We start from the raw sequence: 23599 nt of genomic DNA, 5'->3' as shown, positions 1-23599 counted from the left end.
AAGCACAGTCAACAGAAAAGGAAATGAATGCGAGAATAGTGTCATGTCGTATGGTAATAAGAAGTAAGAAGAGAAATAAGCAGGATAAGGGGTAGAGAGTGTTAGGGTGTTAATGTAGATAGGGAGGTTCAGGAAGGAAGTGACATTTGAGCAGAGACCTAAGTCAAATGAATGAGCTTTCAAGTAGCTAAAAAGGGAAATGTTGTGTAACAATAGTTGAGTGTCTTTTTGTGCCACATATCATCATGTATTCCTTTTCTTATATTGTCTCATTTATCACATAATCCCTGTGAAGGAGTTTTTTTTTTAAGTACAGAAATTTAGACTCAAAGATACAAAGTACTATTACTGTGGTCACACAGCGTGTGCTGAAGCTGGGACTAAACCCAAGTTTAGTTGATTCCTAAGTCCCATGATGTACCCATGCTAGCAACAAAGTTAATCCTGACATTAAGAATCCAGGGACTTTTCCACTGAATGTTTTATACCTTATGGCCAAAAAAAATGGCTGTACTGTTCCATTGTGTTCTCACTACTTTCTACTGCTTTAAGATCATGCGAATTGGGAGTAATATATCTTAGTGTTTTCCTGGTACACCCAGGTTCAAGTCTAGTACTGTTTGCTTGATAAGTTCATTGATTTGTTCAGCAAATTTTCTGATGATGCATCATGTGCCAAACTCTGCTCAGTGCTGGGGATGTATAGCCATGGTCCTAGCCTTTCTGGAACACACTGGCTGTTTGTGTATGGTACCTCCAGTTCTACCTCTGCTATAGAACTGTTACCCACAGTTCACAGATGAAAAAAACTCAAGTTCAGAGAAATTAAGAGACTTGATCACATGGTAGTAGCAGAGTCAGGATTTGAATTCTGAATTTTTCTGTTACCATACTACAGGCTCTGTATTGATGGTTAAATGGAAATTTCTAAATGTTCTGATAGATGTCAGAAGCAAAATTTGCAAATGGAATGTATAGTTGTTGTTAATTGTCCTCCCACTTCTGATGACCCTTTGTATGCAGAGTCGTGCTGCTCCATAAAGCTTTCAAGGCTGTGATGTTTCAGAAGCAGATTGCCAGGATTCACTTCCAGTTGCTTCTGGATGGGTTTGAACCTTTTGGTCAATAGCTAATGCTTAACCATTTGTGCCACCCTGGGACTCCTGTATAATTGTTGTTGTTATTAAGTGTGTCGAGTCACTTCTGACCCATCGTGACCCTGTATATGGTTTCTGAGGAATGGCTGGTAAGTTAGAACCACTGACCTTGAGGTTCAAACTGTCCTTGTGATCTAGTGCTTATTCTACAGCACCACACCACGACTCCATCTGTGCCACCCTGGGACTCCTGTATAGTAGTTACTCCCCAGACCCACAGCCATTGAGTCACCCTGTAGAAGACCTCTGAGACTGTAAATTTTTCCCAGCGCAGACAGCCTCAGCTTTCTCCTACAAAGCAGATGGTAGGTTTGAACTGCCGAGCTTGCAATTAGTAGTCCAGTGCTTATACACCAGGGCGCCTTGTATAGGAGTTAACAGGTTCATTTTCTAGTTCTTGCGCTCCTGAAAACTTTGTGAAACTGTGGACAAGCCACTTAACTTCCCTGAACCTTGGTTTCTTCATATACCAGATGAAGGCTTTGTTCTTACTGTCAGATCTTTTCTGGAGTTCCAAGGTTCTGGGGTGCTTTGAGCTTGTGTAGCTCATTGCTCACTGCTGACTTGGATTCCTCTTAGAGCAGCCTGATTGTGTATCTTACTTTTCTTTCAAAGATCTAATTGACTTCTGCAGACCCACAGGAGTTAACAGTCGCCTTTGGTGCATTGTATTTAAGTGCATTTTGAAGGATCAGTGAGTTTAACTTGAATTTCCAAGGCTGTGGGGATCTGTTACATTATATTTTACATTATTTTATGTTGGTTAATGGGCGTAAGCCAAGAGAAAGTTGACAGACCCAAACCGTCTGCTCCTGCAAACCTCATTTTTTATGTACTTTCTTCTCTTTGACAAGGTGGTGGGGTCATGAGGCCCTTACTGAATTATACATTTGGTAGTTTTCCAGATAAAAAATGAATGATCTGTTCTTTATTATGGAGGCTGTGTCATGTGAGAGGATAAAGGTTGATTTAGAAGTAAGGGGACTAAGGTTCTTATTTGGTTTTGGCATTGACTTCTATATGACTTTAGGCACATCACCGTAGCAGCTTGCTGCTTTCCACTTCCTCTTTTGTGAAATGGGTGAAATGATACATAATGATGTACAGAGATTTGGTGGGATTTGAAGGGAAAATAGATGAAATAGTATGATATCCTTGCAGGAATGAAACTGTATAAGATATTAATAGTATTTCAACAAACTTTCAATTCTCTGTTTGTGTGTATTGTTAAGTCAGTTCTGACTCATAGTAACCCTGTGTGCAACAGGATGAAACACTGCCTGGTCCTATGCCATCCTCATAATTCTTTTTATATTTGAGCCCATTGTTGTACCCACTGTGTCATTCCATCTCATAAAGTTCTTCTTCTTGGTGTGGTGCTGTAGGATAAGCACTGGATGGTTTGAACCACAAGATCGGCAGCCTGCTGCTCCTTAGAACCTCTGTACAGGGTCGCTATGAGTCGGAACTGGCTCCACAGCACTTAACAACACCATTTATCGACCAAGCATGATGCCCTTTTCCAGGGTCTGATCTCTCCTGAGAATGTGTCTAAAGTATCTGAGATGACGTCTTACCATCCTTCCTTCTAAGTAGCATTCCAGCTGTACTTCTAAGACAGATTTGTTTGTTTTCCTGGCAGTCCATGATATATTCAGTATTCTTCATCAAGAAAGGCAAGCTTTCTAAGACGAACCTTGAAGTTTGATAATTAGAAATTGTTACTAGGAATTTACATCCCTGCACCACCCTCTCAAGACCAACAAACAAATAAAAACTTGGGTATGTTATTTTCCTCCTTAAAGCTTTGCTACTTACCAGCTCTGTGACTTAGAGCCAAGGAATCACCTCTCTGAATCTGTTTCCTCATGATGCTCCTACCTCCTTGTGAAAAGTAATGAAGGAAATAGCAACATTTACTAGCATTAGCTGAGTGATTGCTAAGCATCATAAGCTTTGTTTAGGTTAGCTCACTGAAAGCTCCTAATAGTCATATAAGGCAAGTCTACAAATGCCATCTCATAGATAAATGGTGGTGTTGTGAAGTGCTCTTGACTTGGTTCCAACCCAGTAGCAACTCTATATAGGGTTTCCGAGGAGCAGCTGGTGAGCTTAACCCACCAACTTTTCAGTTCAAATGGATTTACAGTCTGGCACATTAACCCACAGCGCCACACCAGGACTTCTAAGATTAGGAGGTGGTGGTGGTTATGTGCCGTGGAGTCAGTAGAGAGAGCTAAAAAGCCTAGGAGGCAGAATACATTTCATACTTACAAAATACTAAAACACATTTTAACCACTTTATTGCTCCACTCTCCCTATATATGTCAAGCATCTAATATCTCCTGACACATAGTAGAGGTTGATGTATTACTTCCCTTCCTCACTCTTTCCTTTTCTCTTCTTTTTTTTTTTTGTCAGTACCATAACTCAAGTACATCAGTTCTGCTTCTGTCTTCCTTATTCATTGTCCAGTTTTCCCATGCAGATGAAGCAATTGAAAATATCATGGCTTAGATCAGGCACACTTAGTCCTCTAGGTGACATCACTTGAACTACATCTTTTGCAGTAGATTTGTCCAATGCAGTACTCATTTGATTTCTTGACTGCTGCTACTTCCATGGGCATTGATTGTGGATTCAAGTAAAATGAAATCCTTGCAAACTTCAGTCTTTTCTCTATTTATTAGGATATTGCTCATTGGTCCAGTTTGAGGATTCTTATATTTTTTCCATATTGACATGTAGTCCATATTGTAGTCCATTTTTTCCATATTGACATGTAGTCCATTTGATCTTCATCAGTAAGTGCTTCGAGTAGTCTTCACTTTCAGAAAGCAAGGTTGTGTCATCTGCATACTGCAGGTTATGTTAGTCTTCATCCAGTCTTGATGCTGTGTTCTCCATATAGTCCACTTTCTCAAATTGAATTAGTATGGTAAAAGGATACAACCTTGATACACACCTTTCCTGATTTTAAACCACTCAGTATCCCTTTTGTTTTGTTTGAATGGCTGCCTCTTGGTCTATGTAAAGGCTCTGCATGAGCACAACTAAGTAATCTGAATTTCCCATTCTTTGCAATGTTGTCCACACAATTTAATGCCTTTGTATAGTCAAAAATCTAAGGTCCATCTTGCATCCACCTCAATCCACATCAGCACCTGGTTCCGACTTTAATTACTAGCAGTTACCTGTCGATGAACTGCTGCAAGTTTGAATTTCTTCAGCCAAATTTTGTGTATGATATTAATGATGTTCTGTAATTCCACATTCTGTTTTTCATCTTTTCTTTGAAATGTGCACAAATATGGATCTCCTCCAGTCAGTTTACCAGGTAGCTGTCTTTCAAATTTCTTGGCATAGATGAGTGGACACTTGTAGCATTATATAGTTTGTTGAAACTTCTCATTTGGTATTGTGCAAGTTTTTGGAAACTTGTTTTTCACTAATGCCTTCAGTGCGGTTTGGATTTCTTCTTTCAGTAGCATTAGTTCTTGATCTTATGCTCCCTTTCTGAGTTGATTGAACGTTGACCAATTCTTTTGGTGCAATACTTGTGTATTCCCTCCTCAAGTATCCTCTGATACTTCCTTTGTCATTCAGTATTTTGCCCTTACAATCCATTATTGCAACTCGAGGTTCTACATTTTTCTTTAGTTCTTTCAGCTTGAGAAATGCCAAGTGTATTCTTCCCTTTTAGTTTTCTTTCTTCAGGCCTTTGAACATTTCGTTATAATTATTTGTCTTCTCAATCCACCCTGTGAAATCTTCTGTTCACTCTTTTTACTTCATCATTTCTTCCATTTGCTTTAGCTCCTCTTAAGTTCAAGAGCTAGTTTCAGAGTCCCTTTTGGCATCCATTTTGGTCTTTTTATTTCTTTCTTCCTTCATTACTTTCTTTCTTTCTTCCTTATATTTATAGTGACCTTGTGCTTTCTTCATGGACGATGTCCTTGATGTCACTCCACAACTCATCAAGTCTTCAGTTCTTAGTGTTCAGTGCGAACGATTTGTTCTTGAGATGGCTCTAAATTCAGGTGGGAAACATTCAAGTTTGTATTTTAGCTCTCATGGACTTGTTTAAATTTTCCTTAGCTTCAACTTGAACTTGTTTATGAGCAATTTATGGTCTGTTCTGACTGATGATACAGAACTCCATCATCTCTTTCTACAGATATAGTCAATTTGATCATGTGTATTTTATCTGGTGAGTTCTGTCTGTAAAGTCACTATTTATCTTGTTGGAAAAAGGTATTTGCAATGAATAGTCAGTCCATTGGTCTTACAAAATGCAATTGCTAGTGTCCTTTCTATCACCAAGGCTATATTTTCCAACTATCAACCCTCCTTTGTTTCCATTTTCCTTCCAATCAATATATTATATGCCTGTACATTGTTATTTATATATGTTGTTGTTGTTAAGTGCCACTGAGTCAGTTCCGACCCATAGTGACCCAGTATAGGGTTTCCAAGGAGCAAGTGGTGAGCTTGAACCACCGATCTTGTAGTTCAAATGGCTTTGCAGTCTGGTGCATTAACCCACAGCACCACACCAGGACTCCATTTATATGTATATATATGTATAAAACAACAGAATGTTGTTGTTAAGTGTTGTGGAGTTGGTTTCAATTCATAGTGACCCTGTATCGGTTTCTGAAGAGCAGCTGGTGGGTTTGAACCACTAACCTTGTGGTTAGAAGAAGTCTAGTTCTTATCCTACAGCACCAAATCAGGATGATACTGTAGGAGAAAAGGAAGGAGTGAGGAAGGGAAGTAATACATCAAGCTCTACTATGTGTCAGGAACTGTTAGGTGCTTGACATATACAGGGAGAGTGGAGCATTAAAGTGGTTAAAGTGTGTTTTAATATTTTATAAGTATGAAATGCATTCTGCCTCCTCTACTTTTTAGCTCTCTCTACCTCCTAATTTCAGAGTTTATCTGTAAAATGGTATTTATAGGACTTGCCTTATAGGGTTATTGGGAAATTTCAGTGAGATGATCTACATAAAACTTTAGTTGCTTAGTAAAGCATTCAATTAATGCTAGTAAATGTTGCTATTTTCTTCAATCCTTTTCACAAGATGGTAGGAGCATCATGAGGAAACAGATTCAGAGAGTAGGAGTTTTTTTTTTTTTTTTAGGTGGGTAAGGCAAGAAGATAGGGCATAAATTCCTAGGATCAGTTTCTAATTATAAAACTTGAAGTTTCATTTTAGGAAAGTTTGCCTTTCCTGATTGATTATGATCCTTCCTCTGCCTAATGATAGTCTGCAAGTTGCTTTTTCTGCCTTAACTCTGGGCGCCCTGAGCTAAGTTTTAGTTTCATTTACAGCAGATCTCAGCTACCACCTCACCTTGATTACACTCTTCTGATTCTCATATTCTTATTTAAATGAATATACTGAGTATGTGACTTTTACTATATAATCTGCCTCCAGTCTTTCTGGAAAGTGTGTTTTTGGGGATGGTGGGGGTGGTGGTTGTTAAATCTTTAATAACAGTTCAGTCTTAGAGCATAAGTGATCCTTTTTGCCAAGTCTTCTTTGCAAGGTCTGAGAATCCCACTCTGTGTGGCTCTGTGCAAGTCTTTATCTGGGCTCCTGCTCAGGTACAATACTGTGGAGCCTCTGAGGTTCTGGGTTCTAGTCTTCCCCACAGACAACAAGTATAGCTTTTATTTTCTTCTCTGGCCACAGCTCTTTTATTTAGATAACTTAGTCAACTGGATGAATTCTCTGAGCATTCCCATTAATAAAACGTCGTTGAAATGATGCCTTTTCCTTCCTATTTATGTAATCAAATTCTGTGTGCCATTTATTTAACACCCACACTATACCAGAAGTTCTGGTATGGTGCTGTGGGATAAAGCACTAGACTGCAAGGTTGGTTTGACCCACAAGGTCGGTGGTTCAAACTCACCAGCCACTCCTTGGAAACCCTATACAGGGTCACTATGAGTTGGAACTGACTCAACGGCACTTAACAACAACACTGCACCAGGTACTGTGATGAATGCTTTCCAGTTTCTCCCCTAATTTTGATGCTGTAGGATAAGCACTGCACTGTTAGCTGCAAGGTCGGTAGTTCAAACCCACCAGCTGCTCCAAGGGAGAAAGAGGAGGCTTTCTGCTCCTGTACAGATTTATAGCCTCAGAAACCGTATATAGGGTTGCTGTGAGTTATAATGTACTCGATGGGTTTGGCTTTTTGGTTGGGATGAGGTGAGCAGACTATTCTTATGTCCACTTGACTGATAAATGACCTAAAGTTCACAAAGGTTAATGCCCAATGTCATAAGTAAGTGGCAGAAGCATAATGAGAACTTGGATCTTCGTCACATCCTTTCTTCCTCTTCTCCTCTGTCTAGAATATCAGTCTTTTCAAAAGGACCTGAACAGTTTTGAACAGTTCATTTTGAACAAACCAGATTTCTACCTCCACCCTACTTCCATCTTTAGTATGTATGCCCAAACAAACAAATACTCCCTTATCCGTTGTTTTAACAAGTATTAATGGGAAACCAACACTGAGTAGAATGGCTTGCTTTGGTTTGCAAGTGCTATATTCATGTCTAGCTTTAAATAAATACTGAGAAAAAATCATGACTTCTCACAGGAACAGGAACAGGAACCTGAGTCATTCCCCTCCAGGGTTGTTTGCATCCTTCCTGAGCACCTTCACCTTTGCTCATTAGTTGCCATCAGTGTCTGCATTGGTTTTGTTTAAAATAGAAATAAGTGAAAAAATAAAACTCCCTCCATCCTACTCTCCACACATAACCATTTTTAGCACCTTGACTTTCTAGGGTTTTTTCTATGTAAATTCAAGAGCATGTCTCTATCTCCTCTTTTTTTTTATTGTAAGAATAAGAGAGTATGCTATATATACGTATTGTTCTGTACCTTTTCTATTTTATGTTTTTAACCTTAGCATACCATTGCTCTCCCTGATGAGAATTTGTCCTCACTCGTTTTAAAGGTTGTATAGTATTTAATTTTATCCATAGCATTAACTAGTGTACAATTGTTGAATATCTTGGTTCTTTAAATTTTTTCACTTTTATTCACAATGACACCTCTAGAACATGCTTCTTGTTTCCTGTTGGGGGTGGGAAGTGGCGGAGCAGTACTGTAGTTGTGAAAGGAGTGGATGTTGGGTAGGGGTGGGGTCTTGGCATAGCTTTTGCTGCTTGATTCTCTGAGTACCTGTTTGAAGTAACGCTGTGTATTGTTAAGCTTTTTAGAAACAGACATTTCAGAGCCAAACTTGACATTACTCTTTTAGGAAACCCATTGGTATTGATTGCTTCATAATAAATATTAGGCAAAGCAAGTGTTTAATGCAATCTCTGTTCTAGGCCCCATGCTATTTATAAGTTAGCTGATTTCATTTTATGATTTCTTATTTACACATGAGCATAGTAAGCCTAAAACTCATTGCTGTTGAATTGATTCTGACTTACAGTGATCCCAAAGGACAGTGTAGAATTATCCTGTGGGATTTCCAAGGTTGTAATCTTTACAAAAGTAGACTGCAATCTCTTTCTCTCGTGGAGAGACTGGTGGGCTTGAACTGCTGACATTTTGGTTAGTAGCCAAGCGTTTAACCGCTGTGCCAGCAGGACTCTTAAAGTAAGCCTGTTGTTAAGTGTTGTCGAATTGGTTCTCTTAGTGACCCTGTATAGTGTTTGTGTGGAGTGGGTGGTGGGTTTGAACTGTGGTGAGCAGTCCAATGTTTATCCTATAGCATCACACAGGACTCACAAGTAATCCTAAGAGAAGCTAAATAACTTACCCAAGTGTATTCAGCTAGTAAAAGTAGAGTTGAGCAGGTTCAAATGCAAGTCTGCTTCACGTCAAAGTTTGCATTCTTGTATCTGTGGATTTCTGAGTTTGCTGGGGGTTTTTTGTTTGGTTTTGTTTTAAACAAAGCAATTGGGCTGTTTATTGGCATTAGGGAAGTTTCCTTTCAACATTTAATTTTCACCTATTCTCTGAAAATTTGGGAGACCAGACTCTTCAGTGTCCCTACCCAGCTGGAGCACCATCAGGTGCCAAGAATTGTGCTGTTTTTTGTATTTGCTTTTTAATCAAGGTAGATGCATTTGTTATTTTTAACTTGATTATAAAACAACTGGACTACATGAAACTTATTTTCCCAAGTTTAAATTGCAAGGCAATGAGCTTATTTATATGCTCCTTTATGTATCAGAGGCCATCTGGGATTTTTTTTTTTTTTTTTTTAATATCTTTGTTTTCAAATCAACTTTATTGGAATGTAATTTACATAGAAAAAAATGAACTCATTTCAGGTACACAGCTTGATGTGTTTTGTAGCTATATATGTTAATTAACATAAAAACAATTCTGTCACCCTAGAAAGTTCCCTGTCCTTCTTTGCAGGTCAGTCCCAGTTCCCTTCCCATTGCCCCAGACAACCACTTGTATTCTTTCATCAGGATATACTATTTATACTGAAATGTAAAACTTTTAGGACATTCATAAATTTATTTAGCAGGCATTTATTAAATACCTACTATGTGTCCGACATAGTGCTAGACACTGCGAATACACCAGACAAAGCATTTTTGAACTTCTGTAGGGTTGATGTTGTTGTTGTAATGCCATCGAGTTGATTCTGCTCACAGCAACTCTATGTAGAGTTTCCGAGGCTTTAAATTTTTGCTGGAGCAGAAAGCCTCATCTTCCTCCTGTGGAGCGGCTGGTGGACTCAAATCACCAGCCTTGTGGTTCTCAGTCCACTATTTATCGTAGACAGACAGTAACACAGGATGTCAGATATTCATATTTTTCTCTGGAGTGAAGGAAAGGATGAAATCAGGGGACTAGTTAGGAAGTATTACATTAAACCAGGAAGAGATGATGGTGACTTAGAACTAGTAAGTGAAATAACTAGTGTAGTAATTGGTGAGAAGTGGCTGGATTCTGGATTAATTTTAAAGGAAAAGCTCTCAGGATTTAGAAAGAGAAGACTCAAGGATGACTCTCAGGTTTTTGACCTAAACAACTGGAAGGCTAGAATTGCTGATAGGGCAGACTGTGGGAGGAACCTGTTGGGTGTGGGGGAAGATCTGGTTTTGTACATAGTTATTTTGAGATGCCATGAGACATCTAAGTGGAGAGGTCGTCAAGTAAGCTATTGGATACATAAGGGGAATTTAGAGGAAAGTGTGGACTAGAAAGATAAATTTGGAAATCATGAGAATGTAGAGAAGGTAAGTGTATTTTAAAGAGTAAATGTAGAAAGTAAAGGGAGAGGTTTGGGAAATGAATCCTGAACACTTAAAGATTTAGGGATCAGAGAGGTGAAGAGGGGCTAGCAAAGGAGACTGAGACCCCATGGCCAGTGAGGAAGGAGGACTAGGAGAGTGTAGGGTCCTGCTAAGGACGCCAAGCTAAGGAAGTATTCCAAAGATGAGGGAGTGAGCTGCTGCACTGAATGCTGCTGATGGGCCAAGAAAGCTTAATTCTGAAAGTTGATCCTGGCATTTAGCAAGCTGTTTTAGTTAGCAATTATTAAACCGCTGTGGTATAAAGGAAAGCACCAGAGCTTTTGGGGGGTTAGACACAGCTAGGTTCCGATCTTTGTTCTGTTGCTCACCAGTTTTGTCAGCTTAGGTGTTCTGGAAGCAGGCTCCAAAGATTAGACAGGTCAGCCTTTAGCCCACAGTATACGTCTGACAGCAGTGACATAGGTTAGTATCAGATTACCCAATAAGCAAGATAATCAGGGTTCACTTGTACTTACTTACTAAACTCTGGTGAACAGTTTCCTGTTTTTCACCACAAAATATGTGAAACTGTTCACTAAAGGTTAGTAAAACTCTAAAAAGAAAACAAAAAGAGCTGACCTTAGGCTAGTTGTTTCAACTCTCTGAACTTCCATTTCCTCATCTATGAAATGACGTAATAGCAGTATTTGATTTTTTTGGTCAGAATTTATTGGGGAAGACTCCAGAAGTAGAGCTGTAGATTGTGACGTAGATTATGATGCAGGTCTGACAACTGTGAAGAAAGAAACCCGGTGAATGAGGGTCAGAGTTACTGTTTGAAACTTGTTTTTCTCGTTAGCTGTTGTTTAGTGAGCATTCCCATCACCTTTTCTTCATGAGGATTGTTAGCTGTATGGGGTATCTTAGTTACTGTTGTTGTTGTTGTTAAGTGCTGTTGAGTCAGTTCTAACCCATAGAGACCCTCTATAAGGTTTCCAAGGAGCAGCTGGAGAGCTTGAACCACTGACCTTGTGATTCAAACTGACTTTGCAGTCCTGTGCATTAACCCACAGCACCATACCAGGATTCCTTAGTTACTAAAGGTGTTCTAACAGAAATACTACAAGTGGGGTGTCTTTAACAAACAGAAATCTGTTTTTGCAGTTTTTTGTTGTTGTTACATGCTGTCTAGTCAATTTCTTTCCATAAGGACCCTGCATAGAGTTTCCAAGGAGCAGCTGGTAGGTTTGAACCATTGACCTTATGGTTAGCAGTCCAGGGCTTATTCTATAGTATGTTGTTAAGTGCCATCAAGTCGGTTCCAACTCATAGTGACCCTGTATAGGGTTTCCGAGGAACAGCTGGTAAGCTTGAATTGCCAACCTTGTGGTTTAAACTGACCTTGCAGTCTAGCACATTAATTCACAGCGCTACACCAGGACTCTATCCTACAGTTTGTTGTTGTTAAGTACTGTGGCGTCGGTTCCGACTCATAGTGACCCTGCTGCACAGGGTTTCCAAGGCTGTAAATCTTTACAGGAGCAGAAAGCCTCATCTTTCTCCCGCAGAACGGCTGGTAGTTTCAAACTGCCGACCTTAAGGTTAGCAGCCCAGTTCATAACTACTACGCTACCAGAGCTCCTTGTCCTACAGTTTAGGAGGCTAGATATCCAAATTTGGGGTGCTGGCTCTGGAAGACTTTCGCTGCTGGTTCTGGAGGAAGGCCCTTGGATGATCTTCATGTAAGTTTTCATCTCTTTCCCTGTCTCTATTCTTTTGCTTCCTTGTTTAATCTTAAAATACACTGATTGAAGATTGGGGCTTTAAACCAGCTTGAACTGGTTCATTCAAGGCCAGTGTTGAAGCCCTGAGATTGAGGACTCAGAAGATGCGAAGGAACCCAATCAGGAACCTGATGCATCATACTGAATTATTGCCAGGACTGTGGTGAGCGACACACATTCAAAGCAGTAAGTCCAGCTGCCATCTTTGAACTGAGCACCAATTGGTCAAGAGATTTGAATATTGCACAACAAACAGGCTGTCCTTTTTTCTAAAAGAGAAATTAAGTATTTAGCAGGTAATTTTTCCCATTCTGGTTATCTTTGTTTAAGACACACCCTATCCTAATCCTGCCTCATTCACATAACAAAGACAACCAATTCTCACATGGGTTTCCAAGGCTGTAAATCTTTATGAAAGCAGTCTGCCACCTTTCTCCCACAGAGGGCATGGTGGGTACAAACTACTAGTTTGTACATTACAGTTAGTAGCTAAGAGCTTTAACCATTGGTGCCATCAGGACTCCTTAAAATAGCTACAGCTAGCATCATTTTTAAAAGATTTCTACTGGTGTGGCACTGTGGGTTAATGCACTGGACTACAAAGTTGGTTTGAATCGTGGGGTCCATGGTTCAAGGTCACCAGCTGCTCCTTGGAAACCCTATACAGGGTCACTGTAAGTCAGCACTGACTCAGTGGTACTTAACAACAACAACTAATTTTGGACTCCTGGTATGGTGCTTAGGATAAGCACTGAACTGGGAACTATAAGACCAGTGGTTCAAACCCACCAGCTGCTCCTCAGAAACCTATACAGGGTCACTATGAGTGGGAACAGACTCAGTGGCACTTAACAACAACAATAGTCTGAGTAGTGGCTGATGGGATTGAACCTTTGACCTTGAGGCTAGCAATCCAGTGCTTATCCTACAGCACCACACCAGGACTCCTATACACCAGAAACTACGGGTTTACAGGTTAGAATTTAGAACACATATTTTAGGGGACATAATCAGCCCATAACTTGGGGGAACAATATCATACTTCCATCCACAGGTGAGGAAATGGTGATGATTCGTGTCATAAAGCAGCATGTGGATGGTGGAACAGGCTTTGAAGTACACAGCAGAAGACACTTTTTTTTTTTTTTTTGGTCTCGCCTCTGCCTCTTGTTCAGTAGGTAACACCTCTCTGAGACTCAATTCTGAAACTTTAAAATGAGGGATGTCATGGTCTGTACTTAACTGGGGGTCTTAGTCTGGGTTCTCTAGAGAAGCAAAACTAGTGAATCTTGTATGTGCATATATAAAGAGAGGTTTATATGAAGGCAATGACACACAGTTGTAGAGCTGGGAAAGTCCTAAGTCCTTGGGTCATATGTCAGGCTGGAGTCTTTTGACTTGCAGGTTAGACAGCAGGCAAGGTTGACAGGTAAGAAAGAAGGCAAGCTGCCGTTGATTCCCAGGATTGGTAGGCAGGCCACTGGCTCAAGTCCAAAGAACTGGAGGTTGGAAGATAAGCTAGGTGAAAGATCCAGACCCAGCAGAGAGTAAACAAGCGTTGCCTGAGTGTCTAATATATTGGAGGCAGGCCACACTCCTGAGGAAGCTTCCTTTCAATTGGCTGGCTGCTCATAGCAGATCCCATCATAGAGTTGCTTCTTACCCTGGCGGGTAACTGCATCTCAACTGCCAAACCATTGTCAATCCTGGACAGTCAAGTTGACACAAAACCTTAACAACCACACTGGGTCATTGTGGAGATTCAGTAAGTCCTTTACTTAGCTTTTCAAAAATATCATCTGATTAAATTCTTACAATGATCACTCTCTTTTAAAAATTGAAAACAAAAATTTTTAAAGCTAAAATTCACATAATATAAAATTCATCATTTTAACATATACAATTCATTGGTTTTTAATATATTAACAATGCTGTGCAACCATCTCTGCTGTCTACTTCCAGAACATTTTCAAATAAGAATCCCTGTACCAGTTAGGAGTCATTCCCAATTTCCTCTTCTTCCCAGACCCTGGCAACTAGTGTGCTTTCTGTCTCTGTGGATTTGCTTATTCTGAACAATTCAAATAGATGGAATCATACAATATGCAGCCTTTTGTGTCTGACTTCTTTCACTCAGCATAATGTTTTCAAGGTCCTTCCATTTGTAGCATGTATCAGTATTTCATTGTTTTTATTGGCAAATAACATTGCACTGTATAGATATACCACACTGTTTATCCATTTATCAGTTGGTGAACATTGAGTTGTTTTTACTTTTGGCTGCTCTGAACATTCATGTACAAGTTTTTGTGTGAGTATATGGTTTCAATGCTTTTGGGTATAATATGAATATACATAGGAGTAGAATTGCTAGGTCATATGGTAACTATGTTTAACGTCTTGAAGAACTGCCAAACTTTCCCATAGTGACTGCACCATTTTATATTCTTACCATCCATGTAGGAAGAGTTACAACTTTGTCCCCTGTTTACCAACACTGTTATTTTTTACTTCTCCTTTCCTTCCTTTTCTCTTCCCTCTCCTCCCCTCCCCTCATTTGTTCCTTGTGTTCTCTCTCTTTTTAAAATTATAACCGTTCTAGTGGATGTAAAACGGTACATTACTGTGTTTTTGACTTACTTTAATGTTTAAATGTTGATCATCTTTTTATGCAATTATTGACAATTTGTGTATCGTCTTGGGAGAACATCTATTCAGACCCTTTGTTCGTCTTTGGCTTGAGTGCTTTGTCTTTTTATTGTTGAGGTGTAAGAGTTCTTTACATATTTATATATTCTGGTTGTTACATCCTTATCAGACATATGATTTTTTATCTTTTATTTTTAAATTTCAAAAATAAGACTCATACAAAACTTGAAACTATGCAAAAATAGAAAAAGAATGTTCCTTTTTGTTTTCCCAAGTATTCTTCCTAGAAGAACCATTGTGAAGTTTAGTGTGTTGTTACGTGCCATTGAGTCGGTTCCAATTCGTATGTATAGAGTTGAGGCTGTAAATCTTTGCAGGAGCAGACAGCTTCACCTGTCTTTCATGGAGCAGCCGCTGGTGGGTTCCTACTGCCCACCTGGTGGTTTGTAGTCCAGTACTTATCCTACAGAGCTACCGTGGCTCCCCAAGGTTAGTATATAGCCTTCAAAAAAAAAAAATTTTTTTTTAAAGGCATATAAACTTAAAAAAATCAGTTGCTGTTGAGTGATCCCTTTCAGAAGCAGATCACCAGATCTTTCTTCTAAGGAACCTCTGGTTGTGTTTGACTCACCAATTGTTTGGTTAGTAGTCGGTGCTTTAACTGTTTACACTACACAAGGACTCCAAAAATGCATATATAAGCTTATGTATACATATTTGTTGTTGTTAGGTACCATCAAGTTGGTTCCAGTCATAGTGACCCTATGTACAACAGAACGAAACACTACCCAGTCCTGCGCCAACCTCACAATTATTGCTACACTTGAGTCCAGTAATGCTGCCACTTTACCCGTCCATCTCACTGGGGTCTTCCTCTCTTTCTCTGATCTCCACCTTACCAAACACGATACCCTTCTCCACTGACTGGTTCATCCTGACAATATGTCTGAAGTCTGAGTGATGAAGTCTGGCCATCCTGGCTTCCAGGGAGCACTCTGGCTGTACTTTTTCAACACAGATTGATTTGTTCTTTTGACAGTCCATGATACTTCCAGCATTCCCCTCTAACACCGTAACTCAAAGTCCCTGTAGGCACATGGATATTAGCTCACACAAATGGAATTCAACTATCATAACTTGCTTTCCTCCTTCTCTTCCCCACCCCTCCACTCCCCACCCCCACTTTAGAGATGGATATAACAGGGGTTTTCAAAAAGTTCATGGAAATATTTCATTCTCTTTTAATTTCCTTTTTCCATGAATTTTTAAAATCCCCCTTGTGTAGATGAGGAAACTGGGGATCAGAAAGTTATGTAACTTGCCCAAGGTCACAGATTAATAAGCAGAGACACCATTATTCAGACTTGGATCCAAAGACCCTGTTGTTGCCACATTATCACATTGCTCCTTGGGCTGCTAACCAGGAGTTTGCCTCCATCTGGTTGTGGCCTCCCTGTGCTAGCTGCTCTATTAGCCTTGTAGCTCTTATTAGGGCATAGTGTGTGTATTTGCACATTTCAGGAAATATTGCTAATACCTTTTTCTTACATAACCCACATACATATAGATGTCTAATGATCATGAAAAGAAAAAGTCAGAAAAGAATGCCTTATTATTATATATTTCTGAGTTTTTGTGTACACCCCTCCGCCAAATAGATGCTGTTGAACGATCATGCACAGAGGTGATTGTAATTATTGCAGTGAAACTATGAGTGTAAAATGGATATTCTCCCATGTAAACTATTAGTCAATTCACAATAAAAACTTAAAAAAGAAAAAAAAGAATGCCTTATGAGCTCATTTGGGTTGGGGTAGCCACAAACTGCATTTGAGCAGCTGTAGCTGCTTTTCTAGCCCTTTCTTTCCCACTGCACCTTCATTTCTTTCTACCTTCCAGGCCAAGATGAGCCTTTAGGCAGTTTTAGGATACCTGCTGTCTAAGTTATCTGATGCTGCTCTAACTGAAATACCACAAGTGGATGGCTTTAACAACCAGAAATTTATTTTCTCACAGTTTTAGGAGGCTGCAAGTCCAAATTCAGAGTGACGGCTCTAGGGAAGGCTTTCTCTTTATTGATTCTGGGGAAAGGTCCTTGTCTCCTTTCAGCATTCCTTGGATAGCTCCATATATCTCGGCATCAAACTTCCCCTGGATCCAGGAACTACCAGGACCCCAAGTCCTAAGGAAGCTTTCCACTCTGCTCTTCCTTCTTGTTGATAATAGGTCCCTCTGAGCTCCATATATCTTGGCATCAATCTTTCCTTGGATCTAGGAGCTTTACAGTGCAGGCACACCGGGTTCAAAGGATATACTGAACTCCTAACTCTTCTCTCTTGGTGGTAGTAGGTCCCGCTTTCTCTGCTCTCTTCTCTCTTCTTTTATATCTCAAAAGAGAGTGGCTCAAGATACAACCTAATTTTAGATTGCATCTGATTTCATTAACATCATAGAAGTAAGAATTTACAACATTTTGGATCAATACATCAGATCAAGGCTGATCACATCAGATCATATCATGGGGTTGATTGTATTTTAGGTCTCATCGTGGAGGTAGTAACTACATTTAACTGTTTTAACCACTGAGAATCCTGGCTGAGCCAAGCTGACACAAAACCTTAACTATCACACTTGCCTTCTATTCAGTGTTGCCTCTTTTTATCTGGACTGTGGCTTTTTAGCACACTTGTTGCTCTTGCAGCTCCTGAACAGCTCCCGAGTATGTGGAATGGGTGTTCTTTCCTGGCACAGTTACTCTGATTGAAACACACAAGGAAATGGAACTAGGGATCAAATGTGGAGTGTGAACCAGCGGAGAAGAAAGTTGCCATCAATACCTATGCAAAAGCTGCTCTCCCTGCCCCTCTTCTTTTCTCTACCCTCCTTGTCATGCACCTATTGTGGTGCCTTGCCATTGGCTTCTGTAAATTAGATCTCTATTGCATTGTGCTGGGCTGTATTTCAGGGTAGTTGTGTCTGATCTAGCCAGGAACTAAAATTACCGCTGGTGGTAGAAATCCTTCCAGAGTGGTGTATAATTTTTCCCTGGGCTAAAAGAACATTTACAGAAGGTCTGATATTCTGATGAGACAGTCGTGTATGTAAGGCAGATAGGAGTGGGGAGCAGAGGTGGAGGATGGTAGAGTGTACCTAGAGGAATAGGAAACCGAAGTACGCTGCATAAATAAAATCAGTTCCATCAGGGCCAGCGGCCCCAAAGCAGTGGGCAGCACCCCTCAGCAAATAACCAACAGGGTACATATAACTGTCAATTGCAGACTTGCACTTCTACTGGGGAAGCCTCGCAGGAGCCCAGTGAGGAGGTGAGATTTTTCCTCAGGTGCTGTCTGAGATGTTCCGATGGGTCATTACCTGGGTATGCAGCTGTCTTCTCCCTCAGATGGTCCCCACAGCTGCTGGAGCACAACTCCTATTTCTCCACCTCACCTCTGCTACCCTCTTCTATTCCTGTTCTTTAGCTCCGTGCTCACCATTACCACTTAGTAGTACAAGCTCCAAGATACTAAATCCTTTTTTCTTTTTTTAGGATTGACAAGTACTTTATTTTTCAAGAATTTGTGAGAAATAACCACAATTGTAGCACACCCAAAAGAGAGCAACCAACAAACAAAAAGAAAACCAAACCTAGGTTTTTAAAACAATCTCTGAAAACTTTTAAATTAGATTTGCTTATTTTGAAATGAACTTATCAACAAGACTAAAGAAAATCAACACACACACGTCTATGACACTGCACAAGTAGCTTAGTCTTGCCATGACATCTTCAGAAGGACCAGAAAATCTTTTTTTTTTTTTTTTTTGCTGCTCACCCTCACCTACCTTCCTTATAGACAAACCAAGGGTTGGCTGTACAAATAAATCATTCTTGGACATTTTCTCTGCCACCTGAAAACCTCTGCTTAAAGCAAGTCACACAATCCTCCAGTCCCAAGTGTCATGGCATCCACTGCTTGGGCAACCCTGGCCAGTGCTTTGTGGCTCCTCACCACTTCTTTGAGCATCTCTGGGATGTCTCCTTTCTGCCCTGAGCCTGGGTTTAGTGCTTGTAGGGATGGCTCCTGTACTTCTTCGGGCTGTCTTCCTTTTGTGGCTAGCTGTGCGCAGGCTCCTTGTCACCCTCTTTCTGCTCGTGGTCCAGCTCTTTGTTGGGGGCACAGTGTGTTCTTGTGTTCATTAGGAATCTTTCATCTGTACCTGCCAGAGGACATTCATCCAACCCATGGTTTCTGCTTTCGTTCCCCCACGTTTTGCCTCCTTAAACAGTTCTTTTCTGTTTTTCCTCTCCAGCTCCTGGTCCTCTTCCATAGCAGCGGTGCATTCTAGGCCTCTCAAGTAGTGCTGGCAGACTGGAGGCTCAGGCTCATATCGCAGAACTTGCAAGTGAGGCAGGCAAGCAGCCTAAATCCTTTTTGACTGTTTTCTCCCTTACTACTCACATCCTATTGTTCCCAAGTCCTGGAGATTCTATAGTAAGAATAATAATGCTGCCTCCTTGCATTAAGCACCTGCCTTGCATGTGCATTGGCAGTGTGCCAACTGCTTGCTATCCGTTTCATTTAATCCTCACTTCTACATTCTTAGTAATATTCGTATTCCCATTTTATATATGAGAAAACTAAGTTTGCAGAGTTGGAGTAGCATATTCAAAAGTTCTTAAGTGGAAATGCTGGGATTCCAATTTACGTCTTCCTGGTTCTGAAACATGCCCTGTCTACCTTTTAAAGCCCCTTCTAAGTAACCAGATACTCTTTTGAAGTTGAATATCTGATACATTATAACTCATTTTTGATGTAACCCATAATTTTCTCAGATATACACCTGGCGTATATATAGCTTTGTTGCAAGTCTGTAGGTCCCATTTTCATTGAAACAATAGGAAGCATCATTTCAGTCAGTGGGGCATGCTCTCTGCTTTGCTTATTGTTCCTATGAACATGCTGAAGGAATTTTGCAGGAAGGCCCCCATCCAGGATGTTCCTGGAAGACCTGTCTGGTGGAGTTTGTGCAAACAAAGTGTGACCCTGCCTGCTCAGCCAATATCCTTGCCTGATGCCGGGAGGCTCTCTGACCCCAGCGGAAAAAGCTGCTGTCTTAATTATACAACCAAGAAGCTATTACAGGGTGGGCCCGAAGTGCCCTATCTTCCTGCTTAGACGCTCCTGGGCAGAATCACACCATCTCTTTGGATCTGTTTATACAGAATGTATGTCTAGTCTGCCTTACTCAGAACTCTTCTTTAGTGTTCTTAGAAACAATCACTAGAACTCTCCATATGAAGACATTGAAGCACTTGTATAGTCTTGCCCTTGCCAGCAGTCTCTCTTGCCTCCTCCTTTGGGATAGTCTTTCATCTCTGCATTCTGTATTCCAGCTACGTTTTTTTTTTTTTTTTTTTTCCCAGTCCCTTAAGAACGGTATCCTACTTCTTACCTTGGAGAAAAACACGTCTTTACTTTTACACATACTCTTACTTCCTGAGGGAATGATCCTCCTCTATCCTTTTCACAGTTGCTCATCTTAACTTCTATGTCACTTCACATAAATCTCCACATTTAGTTTTTGGAGTCCCATGGAAAGCTTGGTCAGACCCCCTTACCCTGCTCTTTCTTTTGGTAGAACTCCATATACTTATTTCAGCTTTAAGTTATTGATTAATTGTACATGCATTTGTTGAGTTATTGCCTCCCTTGCCTGCCATGTCAATACAGGGCAGAGCGGTTCCTGTTGTATTTAATGCTATATCCCTTTTACCTGGCATAGGGACTGCCACATAGTAGATGGCCACTAAAAAGTTGTTGAATGAAAACCACAGTGCCATCACCTGGAAGCACCTTAACAGCAGCTCCACATGCCAGAACTGAGTTGGTGAAGATCCAGTTCTTTGAAACCTAGGAGGCTGTGTCCCTACCCTTTGAGATCATGGAGGCTATGGTCCCACCCTTTGAAACCAAGAAGTCCCTGCTTCCCTGCTCTGTCCAACAGTTCTACTGCTCCAGGCCTGCTCTTTTTCTTTTATTGGAGGACAAGAAATGTGGCTCCTTTGGCCATGTAGAATTGCAAGAGGTAGACAGTGTTGTTTTGTCCTTTCTGCCCCCTTCAGTCTAAGCTGATGGATTTTCTGCTGTGATAGTTGGTTAGATCCATTGGTCACATATTTCATCTTTTTAACAAATGATTGTATAAGCACATCTTTGGTGAATATTCTAGAACATATGTCCTTAGTCTATAACACAGGCTTCTCCAAATCTTTAAGTTCTGTTTTCATTTTGCATACCTCATTTTAAAGTCCATCCTGTTCCTCTCATACTTTACTAAAAAGAGTAAGGAGAAGCTACACAGCCCCACTAAGATCTTGTTTACAAATCTCATCAACCAGATATCCACGTTCCTCACTTACAGGTTCTGCCTTCTACCAAAAATTTGAACATAATTCAGACATGTTCTTTGCAACTGCATAAAAAGCATCACCCTTCCTTCATTGTCCAATCACATGTTCATCATTTTATTTTAAAGCTACACCAGAATGGCCACAGTTCTTTCTGCATTTTGTTGCTTGTGCCTTATGTGTTCTCTCTAAAATGACAGAGGCTTTCTTTATAGCTCCTGTCACTTCCTTTTCATTCCTCAGCACATTTTCTTTGACACAGTGGTGCCAATAGAAGATACAGGTGGTACAGATGCACCAGGTGACACTGTCAGAGGTGTGACACTAAAATGACTGTCTGTAACATTTTTGTGCAGAATTTTATTTAAAAAAAAAATTCGTTATTTTGTTTTAACAACTCTTTCTAGTTAGTCACAATAACAGAAGCATTTTTTTGTAAGCCCATCCTACATGTATCAATATACCTAAAGGCTAAAACTCTATACTAATTTACTTTCTGGAGCTTCTCATGTTCTCCAGGGAGCATGGTGGCTCCATAGGATAAGCACTGGACTGTGAACCACAAGATCTGCCATTTCAGCCCACCAGCTGCTCCATGGGAGAAAGATGAGAATTTCTGCTTCTGCAAGGATTTGTCGGTCACAGATAAGCCCTATACAGGGTCACTATGAGTCAGAACAGACTCAGCATCACTTAACAACAACAACAACAACAATGTGCTCCAATCAAAGTTTTCATTATTACAAAATTACGATGATACTGCCAATCATGTGGTTTCGTCTACATGTGTCACAAGTATACACTACTGTTTTCATTACTGCCAGTGCTTTAAAGTTGCTGATTTTGTCAGATTTTCTAGTATTTTAACAGCAGTATTATGATAATTAGTATTGTGAACCTGTATCAGTAACTTTTTGAGTTAAGTAGTATTAAAGGAAGAAAAGGCTTCCACTTACTAATAATATAGCTAATACTGGTGTGATGCAATGTAATAAGTTTTGTTGTTAGTATTCATATAATCAAATAAGTATTAGATTTCTGCAGTGTACAGCTATTTTATCACACATTAGTCTATGATTAAAATTGACAATAAATATCACTGAGGATTCTGTGTGGTCTGGTCCAGGAGGAGGGTCCCTAGAGGTGAGTGACACCAGCCTTCATGATACCACGGCTGTGATGGACATAATTCTACCAACAGTCTTTTGAAGGCAATCTGGGTGGTTACTTTTAGGCACTTTAAAACTCTTCCAGCCTCTACCCATTACCCTTTTCCAAAACCTTTTCTACATTTTACGTATTAGAGCAGCACCCCACTCCCAGTACCAAATTTTGTCTTAGTGATGTAGTGTCATTATAACAGAAATATCACAAGTGGATGGCTTTAATGAACAAGTGTCTTTTCTCGCAGTTTAGGAGGCTTGTCTGAATTCAGGGTTCAGGCTCTAGGGGAAGGATTGCTCTCCTTGTTGGATTCTGTTTCCTGGTTCCTTGGAGATCTCTATATGGCTTAGCATCAGTCTTCCCTCATCTCTACTTACTAGCTTGCTTGTTTTATATCTCAAAAAAGATAAACTCCACACTAGTTCTGTCTCATTAATTTAACAAAAGCAACCCATTCCCAAAAGAAACAGAGGCTAGGATTTACAAGACAGATTTTAGGGGGACACAATTCAGTCCATAACACTTATCATTTGCAGTTGACTAGTTGCTGTGCTACTCTAAGGCATTTTCCAGATCTCAAGGCAGAATGAGTTATGCTTTCTACATGCTCCTCCCACACTAGGTCTGTCATTCTTGATTCTAGCAGTTGTTGTTGTTGTTGTTAGGTGCCGTCAAGTCGGTACTGACTCATAGCGACCCTATTTACAACAGAACGAAACATGCCTGATCCTGGGCCAACCTCACAATTGTTGCCACACTTGAGCCCATTGATGCTGCCACTTTGCTAATCCATCTCGATGGGGGTCTTCTTCATTTTCTCTGACCCTCCACTGTACCAAACATGATATCCTTCTCCAGTGACTGGCCCCTTCTGACAATGTGTCCTAAGTATGAGAAAAGAAGTTTGGCCATCTTGGCCTCCAAGGTGCACTCTGGCTGCACTTCTTACAACACAGATCTGTTTGTTCTTTTGGCAGTCCATGTCACTTTCAATATTCAACTCCAACACTATAACTCAAAAGGATCAATTCTTCTATGGTCTTCCTTATATACGGTCCAGTTTTTGCATGCATATGAGGTTATTGAAAATACCATGCTTGAGTTAGGCACACCTTAGTCTTCAAGCTGACCTCTTCAACACTTTGAAAAGGTCTTGTGCAGCAGATTTGCCTAATACAATATGTTGTCTGATTTATTGACT

The 23599-nt window shown here is 40.3% G+C and overlaps 1 protein-coding gene and 1 pseudogene across 1 annotated transcript in view; one reads left to right on the top strand and one right to left on the bottom strand.

Annotated features, from left to right (window-relative positions):
• MRRF (mitochondrial ribosome recycling factor) overlaps positions 1 to 23599 on the top strand; it is a 67704-nt gene that overhangs the window by 27438 nt on the left and 16667 nt on the right. The gene's annotated exons all lie outside the window — the stretch shown is intronic.
• The window catches only part of LOC102830605, a 10295-nt pseudogene continuing 5527 nt past the window's right edge, over positions 18832 to 23599 (bottom strand).

Source organism: Chrysochloris asiatica, unplaced genomic scaffold, assembly GCF_000296735.1.
Source record: "Chrysochloris asiatica unplaced genomic scaffold, ChrAsi1.0 scaffold00081, whole genome shotgun sequence".
Taxonomy (NCBI): Eukaryota; Metazoa; Chordata; class Mammalia; order Afrosoricida; family Chrysochloridae; genus Chrysochloris; species Chrysochloris asiatica.
The sequence above is the reverse complement of the archived record's forward strand: the minus strand, read 5'-3'. Positions and strand labels throughout refer to the sequence as shown.